The sequence below is a fragment of the Cucurbita maxima genome, unplaced genomic scaffold (genome assembly GCF_002738345.1).
Source record: "Cucurbita maxima cultivar Rimu unplaced genomic scaffold, Cmax_1.0 Cma_Scf00028, whole genome shotgun sequence".
NCBI lineage: Eukaryota > Viridiplantae > Streptophyta > Magnoliopsida > Cucurbitales > Cucurbitaceae > Cucurbita > Cucurbita maxima.
The window spans coordinates 1217971-1236461 of record NW_019272044.1 but is presented as its reverse complement, the minus strand read 5'-3'; the positions used below and the strand labels follow the sequence as shown (position 1 = coordinate 1236461).

General features: G+C 33.6%; 1 pseudogene; it reads left to right on the top strand.

Annotated features, from left to right (window-relative positions):
- The first annotated feature begins 385 nt into the window (after positions 1-385).
- On the top strand, positions 386-13443 carry LOC111500176 (annotated as a pseudogene).
- Positions 13444-18491: the final 5048 nt, after the last annotated feature.

The window sequence follows — 18491 nt, the reverse complement described above, 5'->3', positions numbered from 1 at the left end:
TACATCGTCATCATAATGCCATCAAATACATAATAGTCATCATACCACGTCATCAAGCATCATCATATAACTCATATACGACATCATAAGTCATAACTCATACGTTATACGTCATACAACAAACAAGTCTCTAGCCTATCCTATAGTAAGGTCACTTACTTGGTTGGCCTTAGCCAGCGTTCTTCTTAATTCAATAAATGTTAACTTCTGTTCCTCAAAAACTGCTCCAAACGTTGTCGAAGTTCGTTTCTATTAGATTGTTCGTCACCTTTCATTAGTATTTCACAATTAATAGTAATTCCAATTGACATAAGTGAAATGTGACATTAAAACAATCTCGATTACCTTAATTAGGGAAAAAAACAGGTTCGAGAGGATCGGAACGATGGGATTTAGGCTAAAACTAGGGTACTTGAGCCGAGCCTCGAAGCCGAGGGCTTCTTTTTGCTGTAGGTCGATAGGACTGGGCCATATTTTTGTTTACCACTTGGTTTGAGGCAGGGGTCGAGGCAGGGGTCGAGGCGCGGGTCACGGGTCACGGCCTGCAATCACAGGTTGCAAGCTGGGTTGCAATTTGGACCTCAGGTTCTCAGATTGCTGCAGGCACAACTACATATGGACTGGGTTGAGGCTTTCGAGTCATGGGTCGCATCCATTGGACACGACGCATTAATTTTATTGTTTAAAAAGTATCCATAAACTTTCAAAATTTTTAATAATACTCTAAGTCTAATAAACCAGAGTATTATTAGATTTTTTTTTTAAATTTAAGAATATTTTTCAAACTTTTATGGATATTTTTTTATTAATTTATATTTTCCATCAAATGTCTAGATATTTTTTTTTCATCTCATTAAAAACAGTAACTTCCATGTTTTAAGCAAAAAAATAAATAATAATAAATGGAAATAAATACTTCCTAAAATACACAACAGTTGAGAAATTAAAATGGGGAAGATTAATGGGAAGGGCAAAAGAGGAAAAGAATCCATTTTCCTTTTATGATTCATATAAAAAATAAACAAAATATAGCCCTAAAGTTGCTGCTGTTCTTGACCACAAAGTTGCACAAGATCTAACAAGTAAACCATTCGATCCAATTCTTAATATGAATCAATACTCATTTTGTTGCATAATCGGCTACCTATCATGGTAGGACATCCCACTGTGATATCGGTTCATGAGAACAAGATGAGAAAGCTGCACACAACAAGTTCATGGGAATTTCTTGAACTAGAGAATGGTGAAGGAACTCTTCCAAATTCCATTTGGAATGGTGCAAATTTTGGTGAATCTACCATTATTGCCAACCTTGACATGTTTGTCGTTATTACCACTACAAAAAATAATGAATACGATAGTTTATGAAAAATGCTATTATAGATTTTTTACAGTATTTTTCGTATGTCGTGACAACCTATGTTATTAAAAGTCTAGGACTTTTTATAGCATTTTTTTATAGCTATAATGGATGTTGTAATAGAGTATGAAACTATAGCTTATATATGTTTCTATGAAAACATTCATGTTATTAAAAGTCTGGAATTTTTTGTAGCGTTTTTTTTTATAGCTATAATGGATGCTATAATAGAGTATGAAACTACATTTTGTTGCTAAGAAAACATTCCTGTTATTAAAAGTCTGAGATTTTTTTAGTGTATTTTTATAGCTATAATAGATTATGAAACTATAGCTTATATATGTTGGTGTGAAAACATTCATGTTATTAAAAGTCTGGAATTGTTTATAGCATTATTTTATAGCTGTAATCGAAGCTATAATAGAGTATGAAACTATAGCTTATTTATATGTTGCTATGAAAACATTCATGTTATTAAAAGTATGGAATTTTTTGTAGCATTTTTTATAGCCATAATCGATGCTATACTCTATAAAACTATAACTTATATATATGTTGCTACGAAAACATTCATGTTATAGGATTTTTTATAGCACTTTTTTTTATAGATATGAATGCTAATAAAATATGAAACTATAACTTACCTACATTGCTACGAAAACATTCATGTTATTAAAAGTCTGAGATTTTTTATAGCGTTTTTTTTATAGCTATAATAGAGGATTAAATTATAGCTGATATATGTTGTTATGAAAACATTTTATAGTATTGTATTTCTAAGTTTTTGACCATTCTAAAATTTCTAGATTTTTCTTCTCAAATTCAGATTGGTATAGGCATTTGGCCAGAATCAAAGAGTTTCAGTGACGAATGATATGAAGCTATTCCGTCGAGGTGAGGGAAGTTGTGAGGGTGGCTCTAATTTTCATTGCAACAGGAAGCTAATTGGAGTACGGTACTTCAATAAAGGTTACACCGCCCTTGCGGGATCTCTTGATGGCAGCTTTGACACGGTAAGGGACCATGATGGGCATGGAACACACACTTTATCCACGGTGGGAGGCAATTTTGTTTCGGGAGCCAACGTTTTTGGGAATAGTAATGGCACTGCAAAAGGGGTTCGCCTAAAGCCTTTGTTGCTGCCTATAAAGTATGCTCGCCTACATTTCATGGTGGTTAGTGTTCGGATGCAGACATCCTAGCCGCCATAGAAGCTGCTATTACTGATGCTGTTGACGTTCTTTCACTTTCACTCGGTCGAAGTTCCATGGAGTTTTTCGATGATGTAACGGCGATTGAATCCTTCCATGCGGTTCAACAAGGGATAGTCGTCGTTTGCTCGAGTGGAAACTCAGGACCCGATCCACAGAGCGTAGAAAATGTGGCGCCTTGGCTTTTCACTGTGGCTGCTAGCACAATCACCGGACAATTTACTAGTTATGTGGCCCTTGGAAACAAGAAGCATATCACGGTACTCAATTTAGTCCTCTATTTTCTCATGTTTTTTTTCATCTTTAATGATCTTTAAACAATCAACACTAGGGAGCAAGTATTTCAGACAAAATATTGCCAGCTCGCAATTCTATCCATTGATCACTTCCGTAGATGTGAAAGCTATTAATATCTCTGTTGAAACTGCATGAGTATAGGTTTAAATATTATTTTGATCCATATACTGTTAACTTGGTTCATTTTCGTCTCGCTGTATTTAAAACGTCCATTTTAGTCCATGTACTTTAAAGTTCGACTAAAAAGGTCCCTTTTTAGGTAAGAACAATGATACTAGTCACACTCTAATGAGGAAATAGTGATGCATCCTTGCAGTAAATTATATGTGGAGGGGTCTGTTGATCCGAGAAAGGTGAAAGGGAAGATTATAGTTTGCGTTAGAGGAGGGGATAGTGCAAGAGTGGACAAGGGTTACGTGGCTGCTCAAGCAGGTGCTGTTGGGATGACTCTAGCCAATAGCGAGGAAGATGGGAATGAACTTATAGCCGATGCACACCTGCTTTCTGTCTCCCACATAAGCTATATCGATGGTGAAACAGTCTATGAATACATCAACTCCACTGTGTAATTACTTCATCTACTAAAATTGAATGACTTTTTAAGTGTTTAAAAAAGTGTTTTAATACAAGAAGAATTAAGAACTTAGAAAGTCCTTCCTAATAAACTCTTAGTCACGAAACTTATTGTTATACTTTAACCAGAACTCTATGGCTTACATGACTCATGTAAGGACAGAGATGGGAATCAAACCGGCACCCGTTATGGCTTCATTCTCATCTAGAGGTCCCAATTCAATCGAGGAGTCGATACTCAAGGTTTCCATGTTTACTCTCCTTTTCGTATACACTGTGTTTCTACTTTAGAATATTCAATGTTCAACTCAAAATATTAAGTGTGTGTATCTCTTTTTTTTTTTTTTTTTTTTTTNTGTTCAACTCAAAATATTAAGTGTGTGTATTTTTTTTTTTTTTTTTTTTTTACTTCTTCAGCCTGATATAACAGCACCAGGTGTTAATATAATTGCAGCCTATTTAGAAGATGCATCACCAAGTGGTTCACCATTTGATAGTCGAATTCCATTTAATGGAGTATCTGACACTTCCATGTCGCGTCCGCATATTTCTGGTATTGTTGCCCTTCTCAAGACCATTTATCCAAAATGGAGTCCAGCAGCTATCAAATCTGCAATCATGACTACAGGTACATTCAAATTATCAAATTATTACGTAAATATTTGGGGCTAAGATATAAAGGATTGACTGCATTAAAGTGTTCGATATAACCAAATTTAGTGTAACCAATTAGAGCTCCACAGTGATTCGAGAAGTTATTTGTGCTCATACCCATTGTAATAACATTTCCTTCACTTCTTCAGCTGAAACTAGAGCCAATGACTTGCATCCAATACTAGATTTCACCAAGCTTGTAGCCAACCCATTGGCGTACGGTGCGGGACATGTGCAACCCAACCGAGCAGCAAATCCTGGCCTTGTTTATGACCTTACCACCAATGACTATTTAAATTTTTTATGTGCTCGAGGCTACAATAAAGCACAACTCAGTAAATTCTCCAATACGTCATTCGTTTGTTCAAAGTCATTCAAACTAACAGATTTCAACTACCCATCAATCTCGATACCCAATATGAAATCAGGACCTGTGACAATCAAAAGAACAGTTAAGAATGTGGGAAGCCCAAGTACATATGTAGCTCGGGTGGAGGTACCCCCAGGAGTTTTAGTTTCAATTAAGCCAAGTACGTTGAAGTTTACTCGAACTGATGAAGAGAAGACTTTCGAAGTTGTATTCCAAAGTGTGGCAAACAACAAGCATCGAGGCTATGTATTTGGGTCTTTGAAATGGTTAGATGGTAAGCATCATGTAAGAAGCTCAATTGTAGTGAATTTGGGATGATTTAGGAGAAGAAACAACATGTGGTGGTGGTGGTGGATGAAAAAGTGTTCTCCTATCAAATTCTATGCTTTCTAAGCCATTACCCAATAAAATGCAAATAATTGGATCCACTAGTTCTCTTGTTTGCTATAGTTTGCTATAGCTTGAATCTATGATTGACTTCAAATCGATACTATTTAATTGGATCGTCTAATTGTCTTGTTTGCTATAGCCTAAATCCGCTATCAAAATATTTGAGATAAATATTAAAATCAAATAAATAGAAACAATGGGTGTTTTCAACTCATTTGAATCTATTTTAAATTTTAAACACATATTTTTCTTTAATATATCTAATATGGATTAATTTGGTTAATATTTGACTTAAAATATAGTAAAGTTAAAAGGATATTTTTTTTTTAGGCCGTTTAAATGTAAAATTCAAAAATATTTTTATTAAAGTGTATTTTGTATTTTATAGAGAGACTATAAATACCTATATAATTAGAATGTAAAAGATCATTATGTATAAAACAAATTGAGCTTTCAACTTGAAACTTTTGCCCTTACAAATTTGAGCATCATTTTTGTCATTTATGCACTTTATAAGATAGATTATATTCGAGCTATTCAATAAGTCTTGATCAAGTTTGATGATGGAGTGACTCAATTTAAGATAAAGTTCTAAATTTTACTTCTCGATCTATATCTGAAGATCAGTAATTTTACTAATCATGTGGAATTGAAGAATGTTGAGTAGTAAACTTAGAAATCAATTACAAACTTCTAAAAACTTATTTTGAAAAGGATTTTGTTGAGAAATTGGGGTCGCTGTTTTTTGGGCAAAACATCGTGGAGGAAGAAGGGGTAGAAGTAGCATATGGTAAAGATGATGAGGTCGAGTTATTGGAGAAGTTGTTATTGCAGGTGGATCGAACACGACAGATGCATAATTATTGATGAAAAGTTTGAGATTTCAACCACGATACAGAAGAAGAAATTTTGAAAATTTGAGAGCCACACAAGGCCTCGAAAGAAAAAGGGAAGTTTGAACACGTAGGGGGACTTCGTTCAAAATGCTATATTCAAAAGCTATTAAATTTTATAGGTTCGAAATTATATTTCTAACATTTTAAAATTTTTTTTTATAGAAAATTTATAAATATATTTGAAACTCCGTTAAATAGTAAATGATTCCCACACATGAAATTTGAAAAATAAAAAGAAAAGAAAATAATTATAATAATTAAGATCAAAATATAATTAATAAATTACAAAATAAACTTTTTATTTTTTTAATAACTCTTTAACTTATTTTCTTTTTTCAATTATATTATTTTATAATATATCTTATTTAATATAATTTATTCTACCATATACATATTTTATTTTCAACATAATTCATTTATTTAACAATAAATGTTAAGATTTATTACCAATTAAATTGAAAATCCTAAAATTTAAGGTACAAGAACAAAAATTAAATTAAATTTTAATGAATTAAAATTATTTTAATAATATGACTTTAAAAAAAATAAAATAGTCAATCAATTAATTATTTAAAATTAAATAATATAATAAAATAGTTGAAAACAGTTTATTTATATGAAATTTAGATAATATTTGTTGTGCAAAATCAATCACGATTCATTTTTTACTAGACATCATAAACAAAATTTTAAACGGCCAAACGGAGAAAGGTAAAATAATAATAATAATAATAATAATTAATAATAATTAGAGGTAAGAATAAATATGGTAATTTTACAAATTCATAAATATTTACCAAAAAATGTTAAAAAAATTAATAAATTATTAATGACTTTTTATTTGTCTATGATTTTTAAAAAAATTATTATTTATAAAATATTTGATAATCACAGTTTTAAATATCTCTCATTTTTTATAAATTTTATTTTAAAGTATTAATTTTGAATTGATTAGATGAAAATAAAGTATATTATGTAGGTAAGAAAAAATAAATATTATGAACTAAAAAAATGAAAATGATATTGTCAAAGCTTATATAGAAAAAGAAAAAAAAAATGTTATTTTAGGTTATGAAACATATTTCTTCTATTATTATTTTAATTCAAATAAAATAAAATGAAATTAATAATAAAATCAGATTATATATTGCACATCATTATTCTAAAATTTCAATTTTTAATTAATTAATTGAAAATAAATGAATTTGTGGAGTTGTAGCGTACCTAAATTTCTCTACTTAGCGTAAGGTCTTTACTATACATTTAATCTTATATTTAATGTGGAGTTGTATATTATTAATGCAAATACCATTCAACCTATTCTAACCTATGCATATGCTACATCATGGGATTTGCGATGCTTCCGCTTCTGTTGGCCTCATAAGAGCACCTTGCCTTTATCTTGAAAAATGTAATAGCAAGAGGCTTGAGTATTTTAAGAATGATGAGTAAATGACCCTACTATTGGGGTTAAATGTAAGAACATGTGAATGTTATTCTATGGTACTCTTCTAATGGGCAACTTGGATGTGTACCATATACTCTACACACAACCCATACGTGCGAGTATGGACTCACCAATTCGCACACTACTGGCCCCTTTCCTTGTCCGGCAAGCATATTTTGGGAGCTCCTTATGCCGGACACCCATTAAAAGTAGTAGCCGTCATGACAGCATTAGGCTAAATATAGTGATTTTTTTCTCGCCTCTCCGTCACAGCATTATGATAAATATAATGATCGATTTCTTACTTGATCATGGCAATATTGTGATAACTATAATGATCGTTTTCCTGCCTCGTAACGTACAGGTTCGTACTATCGTGAAGGATGAGTGGTCAGGAGAAAGAAGTGGGGAAGATTTTTTTTAATTATTTTTTTTATTTTCTCTAATATTTCAGCATTTCGGATTTAAACACGTACTACCATGACTGTGTTTTCAAGAGATAGAAGATGTTTTAAATGTTTTCGACATTTGTTTTCCGAAAGCATTTTGTATTTAACTGGGAGTAGAATTAAACTGCTCAAAAGAACTGGGAGTAGAATTAAACGACTCAAAAGAACTGAACTGCTTAAAAGAATTAGAATTAAAAAAAAAAAAAAAAACCTAGAAGAAGATTTCACGAAAGAAAAGAAAATTAGAATCCGTTGAAAATGGCTTCAAGTAATTTTCCATTAATTGCATAGACATTCTTGAGAAAAGAAAATTAGATTTGATTAAAAATGGCAAGTAGGATAGACAGTAGGATAGACCGAATTAAAATATACCCGAAAAGAGAAATAAAGTGAGAAGGAAAATGAAAGATATGAGAAATTATTATATTTTATAATATTAAATGTTGAATTGCAGCTCATGTAAGTTTTATTATCCAATACAATTTAGAAATAATGAAAAACATGGAATTTGATTTTTATTGAGGCTGTTTAGAGTCGTATTTCACATTGCTAGTTGGATTATTAATTAAGATGTGAAATATTAACAAAAGGTGACGAACGGTGCGATAGGAAGTAAACCTTGGCAACATTTGGAGTAGTTCTCGAAGAACGGGAGCTTACGTTAATTAAATTAGGGAATAATCTGGCTAAGGCCAACCATGCAAGTGACCTTACTATAGGATAGACTAAAAATTGTATGAATTATAATGATGTATGAGTTGTATTATATGATGCCATATGAGTATATGATGATGCATGAGTATATGAAGATGTATGAGTTATGATGCTATATGAATTATGATGCTTGATGATGTGCGTAGTATATATATATTTTGATAACTGACATACTTGATATGCTTGATGCACTTTATGACAATATGATGAGTATGATGATTGCGTGACGTTTACCTAATATGATGATGTTTTCCATATTGAGCAAGCTATATGATGATGAGTCATATTGCATCATGTCGTTAGATCGACATAGGACACAACCCTAAGAACATGAAAATGATATTAATATAAATATCTACGAGTATGTGTTACCCAGAGTAACAAAGAGATGAGACTAGAGGGTTGTGTCTGAAGAGATATTATGATGGATTTAGAGGGACCTCGTGCATATTGTATGTTCATAAGCATAGGGTTACTTCCCCCAGAGATGATGAGTGCGGACGCGCACAATATGATGATGAGTGCGAATGCACACAGATGAGAGTGTTCATGAGGCGCATGACACTATGGGGTTCCACGGGCCTCCAGACTTCGCTATAGATTAGCTTGACCAGAGGGTCCAGGGGGTGTGCGAGTGCCCTGGGGATTCACACTTGCACGTGTGAATCGTGTGTATGGAAGTACTACACATCCAATTTTTCCGAGGCTGGAGGCCACCCTTATGATGAATAGAGATAGGTCCCTAAATCATGATTGCATGTGTTTGCATTTGCATGGCCCCTTATAGTGAGGCCACTTACTGAGTATTCCTCGAAATACTCAGGCCGTGTGCCACATTTTTTTAGGTAAAGGCAAGGCGCACTTGTATGGAGGGTGGCGGCATCGCGAGCAGATACTGTGACACGTGCATAGGGTAGACTCATATGTAAATTTCTAGTATTAAGTTAGAATAGGTTCTTTTGCCTTTCATTGTTTTAAATTATTTTTTATTTTCAATAAATTTAAGTATTTCATATTTAAACATGTAATATCATGACTGTGTTTTCCAGTGAAGAAGTTGTTTTAAACATTTTTTGAAGTTTACATTATAGTTGATGTTCATGTTATTTCCGCATTATAGATGAGCATGAGACGTTAGTAGTGACTCTGAGTATGTGAAAATTTAGAGTCGTTACAATATCGTTTTTCATATCATTTCTCATATCGTTTATCATATCATTTCACATATCATTTATCATATCTTTCATGCATACGATGGGGTTGTATTTCATGCTAGTTCGTCGTTTTGTATGTCAATCATATTATATCATTCAAATTACATAAATATATCATATCATAACATTCCATACTTCCAGACATAATAATTTTTATCATATGCATATCATACCATAACTTCGTATCACAATATATTATATATATAAAAATACAAAGAAAAAAAATTATGAACTAAACTTTTCTAAGCATAATGCACAAACTCATCAAATTTTAAATTTTCTTATAAAAATGAAAATAGATCTATCCTTGTCATGTTTGTGTTCTAGCTAGTAATTATATCAAATGCTTATAAAAATGATCGATTTTATGTTTGTGTTCCAGACGTAACAATTTTTATCATAGACATATCATACCATAACATCGTATCACAATAATATTATATATATAAAAATACAAAAAAAAAAAAAAAATTATGAACTAAACTTATCATTTAACTTATGTTTCTAAGCTTACAAATTCATAAACTCATCAAGTTTTAGATTTTCTTATAAAAATGATAATAGATTTATCCTTGTCGGGTTTGTGTTCTAGCTAGTCATTTATCAAATGCTTGTATTGAAACGTGTGACGTAGATGTAAAATAGAAGATTTTAAATGCAGGAAGCTGATTGGAGCACGATATTTCAACAAAGGATATATATCTATTGTAGAACCTAAACCTCTCAACTCAAGCTATGAACCAGCAAGGGACGATGGTGGGCATGGAACACACACCTTATCCACATCTGGAGGCAATTTCGTTGAAGGAGTAAGCATTTTTGGGAATGGTTATGGCACTACAAAAGGGGTTCCCTTAAAGCCCTTGTTGCCACCTGTAGAGTATGTTAGCCTCAAACGTTGGATGGTGCGTGTTTTATCGCCGATATTGTAGCTGGCTTTGAAGCTGCCATTAGTGACGGAGTTGATGTTCTATCGGTTTCACTCGGTGGAGATGCTAATGAATTTTCTAACGATCTAATGGCTATAATGTCCTTCCATGCCGTGAAGAATGACATCACTGTTGTTTGTTCGGCTGGAAATTCAGGACCAACTGGAAGCATGGTCTCAAATGTCGCACCATGGATGATAAATGTGGGAGTTAGCACAATTGACAGGCTTTTTACCACTTATGTGGTGTTGGGAGACAAGAGGCGCTTGAAGATACTCTATCCGACACTTATTAGTACTATATAGTCATGTTCTCGATCCTATTTATACAAATATTTAGGTAAGTATCGAACCATTTTTAAACATAGTTAATTGCATTGGACATATAAAAAAATTTCGTATACGTGTTCTTATATTTGTCGATTGAGTTTCTTTCTATATAATACATTTATGTTGTCTTAAATAATTTTTCATTGTCAATATCAGAGTGAAAGTCTTTCTAATCAAATATGGCTAGCTAAGATGTTCTATCCGTTGATCCATGCTATAGATGCAAAATCCAACGTCTCTGGTCAAGATGCGTGAGTATATTTTTATTTAAATTATACAAAATATCTTTAAATTTTGGATACATTTCAATTATGCCGTCTTTAAAATTAACACTTGAATTTGGGCACTGATGATCTTGTAGCCAAACATGTATGGAAGGGTCTCTTGATCCTAAAAAGGTTAAAGGAAAAATTGTAGTTTTGAGTTAATTTGGGCGCGGATGTGAACAAAGGTTAAGTGGCTTCTCAAGCAAGTGCTATTGGGATAATTCTTCTTCATTACAAGAAAATTGGGGGTGGACTTTTGCCTACTGCACACTTCCTGTTGCACATATAAGCTAAGGGAATCAATCAACCAATACGTCTAGTCTACTAATTAATTACTCCATCTTATTCCATAAACTTCCATGTTTATTCTCGAACTCTTTTAAACTTTATGATCTAATAAACAACGTTATGTGGTTGAATTAGACGTCCAATAGCTAAAATAACTCACGTGAAGACTGAGTTTGTGAATCAAACCAGCATCAATTATGGCTTCATTTTCGTCAAGAGGTCCAACGCAGTTGAGCCCTCAATACTCAAGGTTGGTGAGATATATGTGTGGAGTAATTTTGTAGTATAAAGTTTAATGTGTCAACGGCTAACCATCACAAAATTTGAAATATTGCATTTTTCTTTTTAATTTCCAGCCTGATATAACAGCACCAGGTGTGAAGATACTAGCGGTTTTCTCTGACGAAGCATCATCAACTAGTTCATCTTTTGATAAACGTCGAGTTCCATATAACGTATTATAGGCACTTCTATGTCATGCCCCCATCTCAAAACCCTTTATCCAGAATGGAGTCCAACAGCTATCAGTTCTGCAATCATGATCACAGGTTCATTATGAAAAAAAAATTCAATCTAGTAATTTTTGAAATGTATTTCCAAACAATAAATAGTATAATACATTATTTATGAGATTTTCATTTTGACTTAAATCTCGCAAGCTAATGGTTTTGTTTTGGAAACCAAAAGCCAAAGACTTAAATTTCATACTAAGCTCAAAAAAGGAGAAATCAAACCCATTGGCATATGGTGCCGGCCATGTCCAACCAAACAAAGTGGTAAATCCTAGGCTTGCTTACGACCTCTCCACCCAAGACTACTTGAACTTCCTATGTGTTCATGGCTACAATAAAACACAAATGAAACTATTCTTAAATAAAGTATCATTTGTTTGTTCAAACTCATTCAAACTAACTTATTTGAACTACCCATCAATCTCGATAAATAATTTGAAATCAGAGACAGTAGGGATCAAAAGAAGAGTAAAAAATGTTGGAAGTCCAGGTATGTATGTTTCCTAAGTCGAGGCACCGCCAGGAGTTTCGGTTTCGGTAGACCCAAATACTTCGAAGTTCACCAAAACTAATGAAGAGAAGGATTTCAAAGTTGTATTGAGGAAAGTGTCAAATAATCAAACTAATGGGTATGTGTTTGGAAAACTTGTGTGGTTTGATGGGAAGCATCGTGTTAGCAGTCTAATTTTTGTGACATTAAGGAGGCCGTGAAAGAAACACATGAGTTGAGTTGAGTCGAGTTTGTTTTAGCTCAATAATTGAAATTTTATTTTCGTGTTCACATTTCTATGATAATAGATTTTTTTTTGTTGCTTTTTCTAAAAAGAATTAATTTATTAAAGTTTCCTATGTTGAATGGTTTCAAAAGAGTAAGGTTGGTTTTGACCCATGATCGAGATATACTAAAAAAATGAATCAGAAATAACAACATGAGGGGAGAGTTTCGTGGACTCTCACGGTCTTAACCGTGGTGAATATAGCATAAATCTGATGAGTATTTATTGGGGAGAAAACCCGAACAAATTTTCTAAACTTTCTCTTCTCCTCGTTAAAACAGCTAACAATTCTCCTAAATAAATTACTAACTATTGTCCAAAACTTATTACAAGGTTGGGTGGTGGCTTATCAACTTTGCCTTCTAGGTAAGAAATTTTAATTTCGTATAATTTCTTTAGCTTCTATCTTCTACATTGGAATTTCATCATGTTGTAAGATACTCCCCTGTCTTTCAACCTTGTTAGTGTTGGATTCTTGTTTCTTTTTAAGTTTTCCTCCAGGCCTCTTTGGTTGAGATTGTAAGTCCGATGAAGCACAATGACTTGTAGCTTATTTTTTCTTAACTGAAGTGGTCTCCGATTTATTCTTAGCTTTGTTCTTAGGTTCCTTCTTCTCCTGACTCACTGATTCTTCTTCTCTTTCTTGCTTCCAATGCTAAGGTCGGGAAGATACTGAAGGTCTTTCATTAGTACCTTATACTGGCGGTTTTGTGACCATTTTACCTTTATCGACAGGGCTCCATTTCTATCGAATATCTTGATAAATGAGCATAATAATATTGCTCTGCAAACTCAGGATGTAATATACATTGGTCACATTGATCGTTGTTCTTACACTTGAACAAAATAGAACATTTGCCTTGGATCGGTACAATTGTTGGTTTTGACCCACGATCGGAATATATCGAAACAAATAAATGAAGTAGAAATAACAGCTTTAGGGGAGAGTTTCTCGGACTCAGAGCCTTAAGCACTATGTTTTTTAATTCTATAATATTGTTATGAATAGAATATACATCTAATGAGCAATTATTCTGTAACGACCCTAAAATTTACCTATTTAATCTAAAGTCATTACTATACATTGGAATGCGGAATTACATTAAATGGGTCCTGATTATAAATGCGACTTACACTCGTCTTTTATTACCTTGCGAAAGAGAAAGCGAATACAAGGGAAAGAAAGGAAAAAAAAAAACAATATTGAAAAAAAAAATGAACAAAATTGAAATGAATGTCTTATACTACCCTATGGTTTATTATGCAAATACAATTCAACCTATACTAATCTATACTAATGATACAAACCGAATTCAACCTAGACTATGAAATGGAAAAACAACTACCCTATGCATGTGCCACAGTCCCGGGGTGTACGATGCCGCCATCGATGTCACATGGGTGCCTTGCCCTTATCTGAAAAAGTAAAGTAGCACGAGGCTTGAGTATTTCTAGAATTCTCAGTAAGTGACCCCCTATCGGGGTTATGCAACAATCACATGCAATGAAATGATGAGACCTATCTTTCCTTTCATTTTGTTTCGTTTTTTCTACGGTGCTATCCTAACGGGTAATTTTGGACGTGTACCATATACTTTACACACAGCCCATACGTGTGAGTATGGGCTCACCAGCTAGTTCGCACACCGCTGGGCCACTTTCCTTATTCGTTGGGCATACTCTGGGAGCCCCTTATGCCGGGACCCGTTAGAATTAGTAGCCGTTACGGCAACTCTATGCAAAGCATAACGATCGTTGTCCTGCCATTGGATGTACGCGTCCGTACCCTCGTGATGGGATAGAGGTATCCCCCAAATGCATGAACACACATAATGCATGAGGTCCCCACTATTTCTACATTTATCATTAATGAACATAACCCCCTTGTCACGTTCCATGCTTCAAGTCATTCTCATTTTCAATTTACGTTTCATACATATTCCTATCGGGGTTATGATTCCAGGCAGTTTACCATATTTCATGTCATACAATTCATGCTGTTTACATTCAAACATTCCATACAATCATGTCATAACCATTCAAGAACAACATATCGTTACATGCATTACATATCACATCAGACTAAACAACATACATAGTATAAATTCTCACATGATGACGTACTTAAGCATAATAATCTAGCATACAATTTAATGACACGTGTAAATCCACGGGCACGTGCCAACATACAACAAATAACGCGTAACCTACGACGGGTGAGCCACTTACTTGGTAGGCCTTAGCCGAAGTACTCCCTAAAATATGAGCGTAAGCTCATGGCTCCTCGTGAACGTTCTACGCTTCCATTAGTGGTTGGTTCCTATTAGATCATTCGTCACCTTCGGTAGTATTTCACAAACATAATTAATTACCAACTTGAATTTGTGAAATACGACCTTAAAATGATTTATTTTACATTAAACGGGACCGAAACTAAGTCCAGGAGGGTCGGAACGGTGTTGTAGGGTGGATTTGTTGAACTCTAACTCTTGATTTACACTCTTATATTTCTGTTTCTAATTACAACAATGAAGTAGTTAAGGAAGTAATATTTTAATCATACAATAGAAATATCAATTGTTCTTGATCAATAAGTTAGAACAAGATATAGCTAGTAAAATAATTCATCCCTTTCTAGGCTAGAGCTATCATTTTGTTGGAAAATGATTTCCTTTCTTAATAAAATAAAATCATACTAGTTTGTTCATAATTTATTGGGTTTATATTTTTATAGAAACATTGGAATTCTCGCAGGAAAATTTTCAAAAATAAAATCTATTTTTTTAAGTTTCCAAAAGAAGGTAGATTGAAAGTAATATTCACCAGCTTAATTTTCGAAGGTCAAATAATTATCCAACCAACCTCGTTTTTCTAATTTAATAATATGGTGTCTTTCTCCTTGTCTTTTTTTAGAGCGTCATGATGTGATGTGATATCAATATATACAAACAACTTGACCATGGAACCTTTCAAAATTTGGTTAATCTACAACATTGGCAACTTTGACACAGGTTAGTCTTGTTTTGCTCTAATAAATTCTTGGACATTGTACCGCTTTTGTAATAATTTGGGGTGTGCGAGTGTTCTCTTTTATGTGATCTATGTATCCCGACAATAGAGGAGCTAAGGAAAGAGAGATTAATAGAGGCACACAACTCGAAATTTTCCATGCACTCAGGAGGTGCTAAGATGTACCAAGGTTTAAAACAACACCTCTGGTGGAGGAGCATGAAGAGAGACGTAGCCGAGCTTGTGACCTAAACAAATGAACAAACAGAGTGTCTAAACCAAATCTTAGAGGACCATGCTACGCACTTGCAATGTTAGACTTGGGAAGTTGGGATTCCAAACCATTATTGGAATGACACCATTTGAGGCCCCGTATGGGAAACGGTGCAAGTCCCTGCTAGGTTGGGACAAAGTAGGCGAGAGAGAGCTAGTAAGACCCGAGCTTGTTCGAGTCACCAATGAGGTTGTCCAGAAAATATGAGCAAGGATGTGTACCACTCAAAGTAGACATAAGAACTACGCCGATGTAAGACGTAGAAGCTTAGAGGTTGAGATAAGGGACCTAGTATTACTAAAGGTGGCACCCATGGATGATGTCTTGAGGTTTGAACGTAAGGGCAAGCTAAGTCCCAGATTCAGTAGACCATTCGAGATTCTCGAGCGAATCGATCTAGTAGCATATAGTTAGCCCTACCTCCCTCCCTCTTAGGAGTACGCGATGTATTTCACGTGTCGATACTGAGGAAATACATAATGGACCGTATCCATGTAGTAGACTATGAACCCCTCCAAGTCAACGAAGATTTGAGTTACAAGAAAAAAAAAAACTATAAGAATCTTAGCTTGGGAAGTGAAAGCGCTAAGCAACACGGACATTGTTTTCGTTAAGGTGCTGTGGCGAAATGATAGATTTTGGGAAGATAAAAATAGGAAAAAGAAACAAAGAAAAAATGGAAGATTTTTGGGGAGAGAAAAATATGGAAATGGCCTTCATGCAGATTGGAAAGATGAGAGAGATAGAAAAATTATGGGTAACTTGGATCTTTTATCTTTTGCAAATGGATAGAAAAGTTTATATCTTTTGTCTATAGGGTCGTGCAAACACATGCAACAATGCTTTAGGGACTTATCACTATTTCATCCTAAGGCTGACCTCTGGTCTGAACTAATTTGGATGTATAGTACTTCCTTACACACGACCCACACGTACGAGTGTGAATCCCCAGACGGTTCGCACCCCTCCTAGACCCATCATTATTGAGCTAGCTGTCCGTAGCGACATTTGGAGGTCAGCAAACCTCCGAGTGTCATGCTCTACATGATCACTATCATCATCGTAATGTGTGCGTCCGTACTCATCATCATAAAAATGGAAGTATCCCAATGCTTATGTACACACAAACATGCATGTGGTTCCTCTATTTTTCGTCTTTAAAATGTCTTCCTGACACAACCCTAGTTTCATACATGCGCTTTAGCTATTCATCTTAACATCGTTATTCATACTCTGTAGGGTTGTGTCATAGGCCAATTTTTAGACATGATGCAACATGGTATTCACAACATACATCATGCTTAATATGAAAAACATCGTCATATTAAAGTAGCAACATCATGCATCATAATCATCATACATCGTCATCATAATGTCATCAAATACATAATAGTCATCATAGCATGTCATCAAGCATCATCATACATCATACGTCGTACAACAAACAAGTCTCTAGCCTATACTATAGTAAGGTCACTTATTTAGTTGACCTTTGCCAGCGTTCTCCTTAATTCAATAAACGTTAACTTCCGTTCCTCAAAAGATGCTCCAAACGTTTCTGAAGTTGTTTTTCATATTATTCCTTAAAAAAAAAAAGTTTTTAAAATACTTACTAATTAGTTTTTGATAAAACCATTAATAATTTATAATTACTTTTAAACCATTAATAAAACCATTAATAATTACTTTTTTAAATTCTCAAAAATACACTGACCATTAGTATCACATCTACATGAACCTCAACATCTCTCCAATGAAGCACTTACATGGAAATATATACTTCCTAAAATACACATAACAGTTAGAGAAATTAAAATGGGGGAAGATTAATGGAAAGGGCAAAAGAGGAAAAAAAAAATCTATTTTCCTTAATTAATTTGTGGTTAAATATATCCTTAATTCAATGCCACCGTTTAAATTAGGGTAATTATAAATTATATAAACTTATTAACTTTCCTTCCTATAAATACACAATCCCTTCATTTTTTTTCCTTTTTTGTTTCATATAAAAAACAAACAAAATACAGCTAGGATAAAAGTAATCATTATAAAATAATAATAATAATTTTCATTTCGGAAGAAAAAAAATTCAATAAGATTAATAGAGGTCATGGACTGTACCCGAGGTATTCAAGATTATTGGTCGGGTTAACATTTTCTTGGTCGGGCCAACCTGACCCGCCCAAAAATAAGGTTGCAACTCAATCTTAGTTTTAAGATTAAGATTAAAGTGTTAGCGGAATTTTAATTATTAATATACCACCAACAACAGGAGGAAAATAGAAGAAAATAGAGAGTTGCAGTGAGGTCTGATCTTTATTCAAATTGTTTAAGTTACTGACTAAACCAACCTAAAATTTAGAGTTGGTCCAAAAAATTTTAAGTTGTTTTTCATTTCCTTTCGAAAATTGCACCAATTCATTTAAAAACTTTCTTTAAATAAAAAGAAAGTCAAATGAACATAGGCCATTTAGGTTTGTTATTATAAAGCTGAAAAGAATGGGAGGAGTTGCTCATTCATAAGCTTCAAGAA